Source organism: Schistocerca cancellata, chromosome 3, assembly GCF_023864275.1.
Source record: "Schistocerca cancellata isolate TAMUIC-IGC-003103 chromosome 3, iqSchCanc2.1, whole genome shotgun sequence".
NCBI lineage: Eukaryota > Metazoa > Arthropoda > Insecta > Orthoptera > Acrididae > Schistocerca > Schistocerca cancellata.
Window position 1 is genome coordinate 358,636,551 of NC_064628.1, and position 8,461 is coordinate 358,645,011.

Sequence of the window (8,461 nt, forward strand, 5' to 3'; positions counted from 1 at the left end):
AAAAACTGGCGTTTTGCCATTCGTGCACCCAGGTTCGTCGTTGAGTACACCATCGCAGGCTCTCCTGTCTGTGATGCAGCGTCAAGGGTAACCGCAGCCATGGTTTCCTAGCTGATAGTCCATGCTGCTGCAAACGTCGTCGAACTGTCCATGCAGATGGTTGTTGTCTTGCAAACGTCCCCATGTGTTGACTCACGGATCGAGACGTGGCTGCACGATCCGTTACAGCCATGCGGTTAAGATGCTTGTCATCTCGACTGCTAGTGATACGATGCCGTTGCGATCCAGCACGGCGTTACCCTGCTGAACCCACCGGTTCCATATTGTGCTAACAGTCATTGGATCTCGACCAACGCGAGCAGCAATGTCGCGATACGATAAACCGCAATCGCGATAGGCTACAATCCGACCTTTATCAAAGTCGGAAACGTGATGCTACGCATTTCTCCTCCTTACACGAGGCATCACAACAACGTTTCACCAGGCAACGCCGGTAAACTGCTGTTTGTGTATGAGAAATCGGTTGGAAACGGTCCTCGTGTCAGCACGTTGTAGGTGTCGCCACCGGCGCCAGCCTTGTGTGAATGCAATGAAAAGCTAATCATTTGCATATCACAGCATCTTCTTTGTGTCGGTTAAATTTTGCGTTTGTAGCACTTCATCATCGTGGCGTAGCAATTTTAATGGCCAGTAGTATATATTTTCAGAAGGATTGTATGGTGTCTATGGACGTAGCAAGCAGTCTTTCATTTTTCGCTGTATCTACAAATATGTTGTGCTCTATCTGTGAATATATGTTACGTATAAGGAAGAAAGTGTGTGTTACTTAATATAAATTTTGATTTGGTTCAAAGTGCTTTTGTCAGATGTTGCGTTCGACTTCAATTCGATTATGTCTCACTCTCTCTACTGGTAAAGTGGTACAATTATTCATCACATGCTGATGCAAGCCAGGACAGTATTATCGACTGAGAAACGCATCTCGGACAACAGAAGACATCTGAGTATCAAGAAACAACGAATCATGATACATTTCGAAATTGGCTTGAAAATTCTTTGCTTCCAAGTCCAGGAAAATCATTAGTAATTGCTATAGATAACGTTCCACACCAGTCTATTAGGATAATGCTTGAACTCTCCCCTTTACTACATGGAGTCGTTGTTCAGTGGTTACGTGTCACGAAGCTACTGTTGAAGTGTTAGCAGAAAAGTGACTAGTCCCATTTAAATCAGCTGGCAGTTGACAGCGAGTATGCTCTACTGCTGCCACTAGTAGTGCGCCAATGAAAATCTGGCGGTGTCAGCTGCCAGTGCGTGCCACTTTAAGATGTGTGAGGCGCTGTGCTTGCCCGTTGTTAATTAAGGAGCTGTTTTGAAAGCGAAACGTCCGTCTACTTAAAAAAAATTAAATTAAGTCCTCACTAGAATTACGAACAGATTTTTGACGTACTTTGAGATGATGTAGAGATCGACACAATACGTGGATGCCAAGTTCTCTACAAAATTGTCGTAGGAGACACATGTTAGGTTACGTTAACCGGGGACCTAGAAACGACGGAGAGGCTCCGTCCCCGCCGCAGCCGCAGCGGTCCGCAACCCCACGACGACTATAGCAGTCCACTTCACCCCTCCACCGCCCCCACACCGAACCCAGGGTTATTGTGCGGTTCGGCCCCCGGTGGACTCCCCAGGGAACGTCTCACATCAGACGAGTGTAACCCCTATGTTTGCATGGTAGAGTAATGGTGGTGTACGCGTACGTGGAGAACTTGTTTGCGCAGCAATCGCCGACATAGTGTAGCTGAGGCGGAATAAGGGGAACCAGCCCGCATTCGCCGAGGCAGATGGAAAACCGCCTAAAAACCTTCCACAGACTGGCCGGTTCACCGGACTTCGACACAAATCCGCCGGGCGGATTCGTGCCGGGGAACCAGGCGCTGCTTCCCGCCCGGAAAGCCGTGCGTTACACCGCACGGCCAACCGGGCGGGCAGGAGAGACATACTTAGAAGCTACACTGTGGTGACAAAACTTGTGGAACACCTCCTGATGTCGTGTCGGACCTCCCTGTTCCCGGCTTAGCGCAGCAACTCGACGTGGCATGGAGGCCACATGCAGAAATAATGAGGCATGCTGCCCCTATAGCCGTCCGTAATTGCGAAAGTGTTGTCGGTGCAGGATTTTGTGCCCGAACTCACCTCTCGATTATGTCGCATATATGTCCGATGGGCTTCATGTCGGGCGAACTGGTCGACCAAACCAATATGTCTAATTGTCCAGAATGATCATCAAACCAATCGCGAACAACTGTGGCCTGGTGACATTGTTGTTTGGGAATACGAACAAGTAGCCGAACATAACCACCTCCAGTCAATGATTGTTGCAATTGGACCAGAGGACCCAGACCATTACATGTAAATACACCTCACACCATTTTGGAGCCACCAACAGCAGTCACTGTGGCTTGGTGCAAGTAGGGGCCATGGTTTCGTTGGGTCCATGGTTTCGTGGGTCTGCGCCACACTCCAACTGTACCATCAGGTCTTACCGACTGAAATCGACTCATCTGACCAGGCCATGATTTTCCAGTCTTCTAGGGCACAGTCAATATGGTCACGAGCCCAAGAGAGACACTGCAAGGGGTTTTGTGATAGCAAAGGCACTCGCGTCGGTCGTCGGCTACTATAGCCCATTAACGCCAAATTTCGCCTCACTGTCCTAACCGATACATTCTTCGTACGTTCACATTGATTTCTGTGTTTATTTCACGCAGTGTTGCGTGTGTCTTTGCACTGGCAACTGCTCTCGGACGTTTAGTAAAGGTTGTAGGCCACTGCGTTGTCGGTGGCGAGAGGTAATGCGTGAAATGTGGTATCCTCGACACAATCATGACATTGCGGATCTCGGACTATTGAATTTCCTAACGGTTTCCGAAATGGAAAGTCCCATTCATCTGGCTCCAACAACGATTGTGCGTTCAAAGTGTGTTAACTCGCGTCGTGCGCCCATAATCACTTACGTAACCTTTTTACATGAATCACCTGAGTCCAAATGAGAGTTCACAACGTCACTTCCCCTTTATACCTTCAGTACGTGATACTACTGTATTTTTACATGTGAAAATCGGTATCCCATGGCTTTTGTCACCTGAGCAAGCGGAGCGCTGTCACGGTTGACTACAGACACTACTTATCACTACAACGTCGTATCTTAGGACGTTAAATGTCAAGTGCCAGTTAATTTAGTCTAGAGAACTTGTCATTTCGCAAGATACAATTCACGACGTACGTAATTGACGAGGTGACCTATTAATAAAGACATTGTTCCCATTGATGAAATCTTTTCGGATTATTAGCCGAATCGTCACGTCGTGTTGACGTGACGTTTCGACGAGTTTCCTACACGTCATCTTCAGGCGAAATGTCGGGTTTGTGTACAGTTCGTTCCTTACAGCAGCTGGACCGCAGATTCCGTTGTCAAGGGCGTAACAGGGTGCCAATCCCATGTATCCAGGGTTACGCTATTGACGTATCCGTTGGGCTCTCGGCAAAGTAGTCCGTGGCAAGCAGCTGGAAGGAACGAACTGGACACGAACCAAAATTGCGCCTGAAGACGTCGGCAGGAAACTCGCCGAGAAATTGCGACAGCACGACTCCACGGGTGGACTGACAACCCGCGAAGATTTCATCGATGGAATTCACCGAGAAAGCCTACTTTGCCATCTCGATCCCATTGTAACAAACAATTTCTTGGCCGCTGCATTGTGCGCATCCTGTCTGTTCTTGTGGCCGCTAGAGCCTGTCTCCAATATCTAGGGACAGAGGGTTTTGTTAAGTCTGGAGATGATGGGCTGGTGGTGTTCTTATTTTTTCTAAGAGGGTTGTGGTCAAGACATACTAGGCTGGCTTGAAGGCTTAAGACTTTCCATGATGGCCGATGTTTTCTCACACCTGTTGGAAAGAAACTTCTGAAAATCCTCTCAGGAAGGCGAGGAAGAAGCACTTCACATAACAGTGCTGTTAATGAGGGTGGGCCCGGTATTCCTAGAAACTATCGGCACACTAAGTCAGGGCGGAAACGCTCCTTGGGCCCGCAGTGAGGGCTATGGCGCTCTATCCGGCCCGCGTCGCGGTCGCCAAGCAACTGACCAATAACGTAAACACTCTGCTGCCGTAAGAGGGTCACCACCACTGGTCTACATGACGTTCTACGACGTAGACTCTTACTTATTGCACTCATTCCAATGTTAAATCCAGCTTTTCCTTCTTTTATGATGAATGCTCTGTCCTAACGTGTAAATGTGTGATGGTTGCGCTGTTCTTTTAATGTACTATTTTGTAATTGTCATCTACCTTTCACTTGGCAATAATGATAATGGAATGGAGAATTAAAGTTATAAACAAAATTATTTTCACGGTTTGTAGTCAGATAGAGGAGAGTTGCAAGAGAAGCTACGTAGAGACACATTATATTACCTATATGCATGTATAATCCTGCCCCCTTATTTAGCACGACAACACATATCATGTACATACACAAAATGGAAAAAAAATCACAACACCAGTAGGAGATGTGCGGCATAAACGAAAGTTGGTAGGCGTGTTTCTGAAAGATGACGTGTATTTATATTTCAAACAAGTCGCATAAGAGTAGCGTTAGTAACGCCACTTTGAGGATGGAAATAAGGTTTGCTTTAAGTATACTCTGTAATGGCAGTAGTGACTTGGTATTAGTGAAGAATGCCTTTAAGGCGACAAGACACCATCATCAACACATCGCAGAGTTTCAGTGAGGTCGTGTTAGACGGCTACAAGAAGTGGGATATTCCTGCTGCGATACTGCAGAAGGACTTGCCAGAAATGTAGACGCTGTACGTAATGGCTCGCAGCGGTGTCACAGGAATGTACGGTCGCAAGAAGACCGGGCTCTCGGACGACGACATGGCACTACCGAGAGGGACGACCATCGTTTCCGGCATCGTATAGTATGCATCTGCAGCAGCGATTTGATCAACGAACTGTTACAAACTGGCTACTTAAAGGCAGCTCCGAGCCAGAAACCTTGTACTGGGCATGCCACTGACGCCAAACCACCGCCATTTAAGACTTTAGTGGTCTCAAGCGCGAGCTCATTAGACGGCAAGGTGGAGGCCTGTTACGTTTTCTGATCAAAGCTGGTTCTGCCTCGGTGCCAGTGATGGCAGTGTGTTGATTAGGAGGAGGCCAGTTGGGGGCCGGCGATCAACCTGTCTACGTGCCAGACGTGCTGGACCTACACCTGGAGTTATGGTCTGGGGTGCCGTTTCGTATGACAGGAGGACCACTCTCGTTGTTATCTCACGCAACCTGAACGCAAATTTGTACGTCAGTCTGGCACGGCCGGCCGGTGTGGCCGAGTGGTTCTAGGCGCTTCAGTCTGGCACGGCGCGTCCGCTACGGTCGCAGGTTCGAATCCTGCCTTGGGCATGGATGTGTGTGGTGTCCTTAGGTTCCTTGACTTCCGGAAAGCGTTTGACTCGGTGCCTCACTGCTGACTCCTAACTAAGGTACGAGCATATGGGATTGGTTCCCAAATATGTGAGTGGCTCGAAGACTTCTTAAGTAATTGAACCCAGTATGTTGTTCTCGATGGTGAGCGTTCATCGGAGGTGAGGGTATCATCTGGAGTGCCCTAGGGAAGTGTGGTAGGTCCGCTTTTGTTTTCTATCTACATAAATGATCTTTTGGATAGGGTGGATAGCAAATGTGCGGCTGTTTCCTGATGATGCTGTGATGTACGGGAAGGTGTCGTCGTTGAGTGACTGTAGGAGGATACAAGATGACGTGGGCAGGATTTGTGATTGGTGTAAAGAATGGCAGCTAACTCTAAATATAGATAAATGTAAATTAATGTAGATCAATAGCAAAAAGAATCCCGTAATGTTTGAATACTCCATTAGTAGTGTAGCGCTTGACACGGTCACGTCGATTAAATATTTGGGCGTAACATTGTAGAGCGAGATGAAGTGGGACAGGCATGTAATGGCAGTTGTGGGGAAGGAGGATAGTCGTCTTCGGTTCATTGGTAGAAATTTGGGAAGATGTGGTTCATCTGTAAAGGAGGCCGCTTATAAAACACTAATACGACGTATACTCCAGTACTGCTCGAGCGTTTGGGATCCCTATCAGGTCGGATTGAGGGAGGACATAGAAGCAATTCAGAGGCGGGCTGCTAGATTTGTTGTTGGTAGGTTTGGTCATCACGCGAGTGTTACGGAAATGCTTCAGGAACTCGGGTGGGAGTCTCTAGAGGAAAGGAGGCGTTCTTTTCGTGAATCGCTACTGAGGAAATTTAGAGAACCAGCATTTGAGGCTGACTGCAGTACAATTTTACTGCCGCCAACTTATATTTCGCGGAAAAACCACAAAAGATAATAGAGATTAGGGATCGTACAGAGGCATATAGACAGTCATTTTTCCCTCGCTCTGTTTGAGATTGGAACAGGGAGAGAAGATGCTAGGTGTGGTACGAGGTACCCTCCGCCACGCATTGTATGGTGGATTGCGGAGTATATATGTACATGTAGTTAGGTTTAAGTAGTTCTAAGTTCTAGGGGACTGATGGCCACAGCAGTTGAGTCCCTTAGTGCTCAGAGCCATTTGAAATTGAGTTCCAGTTGGTGTGATGGCTCCCCAACTGGTCGGACCTGAACCCGATCGAACACATCTCGGATGTGATTGAATGTGGCGTCAGACTTGTATGTGCGGTCTATCAAGGCCTCGTTGCTCCAATGCCAGGGCGCGTCGCGACTGTTATCCGTGCGAGGGTGGAAGTACGGCAATTAGGTAAGTGGTCTTAATGTTGTGGCTGATCAGTGTATAGTGGTCTGCCCCCGGTAGCTGAGTGGTCAGCGCGACAGACTGTCAATCCTAAGTGTCCGGGTTCGATCCCCGGCTGGGTCGGAGATTTTCTCCGCTCAGGGACTGGGTTTTGTGTTACCCTAATCATCATCATTTCATCCCTATCGACGGGCAAGTCGCCGAAGTGGCGTCAAATCGAAAGACTTGCACCAGGCCAGCGGTCTACCCGACGGGAGGCCCTCGTCACGCGACATTATTAGCGTATAGTGAATTGTAAGGGTCCTGTCGCCATTCTCTCAGCTACACTCAATGCTACTTTGGCGCGTGGCGCTTTGCGACATGGCGCACAGCTGGGCAACAGTATCGAGCTCTGGTCCCGCAACGCCGGTGCTGTCGTCCTCCCAAAACACGTCCCGTGCCTTCCCTCAGCGACGCGCGCCGCGGAGCGCATGCAGATCCCGCCATCCGCCGCCGGAATGCAGAGAGAAGGCCGCTGGGCCGGCGGGCGGATCGCGGATCAAAGGCCGCCATCTCGTCCCCTGGTCCCGTACGTGACGTGACGCCAGTCGCTGACGTTTCGCTGGCGCGCCACCGAACTGTGCACGGCCCGCTCTGGCGCGCTGCCCAATCCCGGAGCCAGCGGCGTTCCGGGGAGACTCGCGAGTGCCACCGCCATCGCAACAGTTTTCGTATCAACATGTGACCACCTCATCCCCCCCCCCCTCTCTCTCTCTCTCTCTCTCTCTCTCTCTCTCTCTCTCTTTTCCTCCTCTACCTCTCCACCACTGCTTCATTCTCGCTGTCCATACCCCCTCGCTTGTCCCGCCATCCCTGTCTGGCAGCCCCTCCCTACAGTGAAAGATTACCTCTGGAACCTAGACGTCGGATTGCAGAGCACATTGCGTCAGAAACAGCAGCAGCTGAACTCCCTGCGCACAGTCAGAGGTGCTCCTTAGTCTAGCACTGAGTGAGATGGCACAAAGAACTCGTATTCCATGACACTGGAGTTTTAATTCCTATAATAATATACTACCATTTATTTGTCTGTTGTGACCCTAATCTAGATCTCTAATGACCTCTAGGCAGTGGAGACATGGAAATTGTACTATTAATTGAAGACATAAAGCCAGCGACGACGACACTGGGCCTTCCTCCGCCAGTTCCGCTGAAGGAAAACCAGGATATCATGCAGAGAAGCTACGATCCGCTGCCATTGAGATCCCACTCCAGATGTATTACCGACTACCGATTCTTAATTTTTTAATTTAATAGTCACTTTTCGTTAATTACCTTACACTTACGGGTACTGTAATCCTTTGTCATGCTGGAAGATTCAAATGGCTCTGAGCACTGTGGGACCTAACATCTGAGGTCATTAGTCCCCTAGAACTTGGAAATACTTAAACCTAACTAACCTAAGGACATCTTACACATCCATGCCCGAGGCAGGATTCGAACCTGCGACCGCAGCAGTCGCGCGTTTCCGGACTGAAGCCATGTTGGAAGTTTGCGTTTTTAGATTTGATTGTTTTCTTAACTTTTTATACTGGCTTTTACACAATTGTATGTTTTACTTTCCAGACAACTTCACATTATTAGTATTTGCACTTCTTATGTAGGGTTT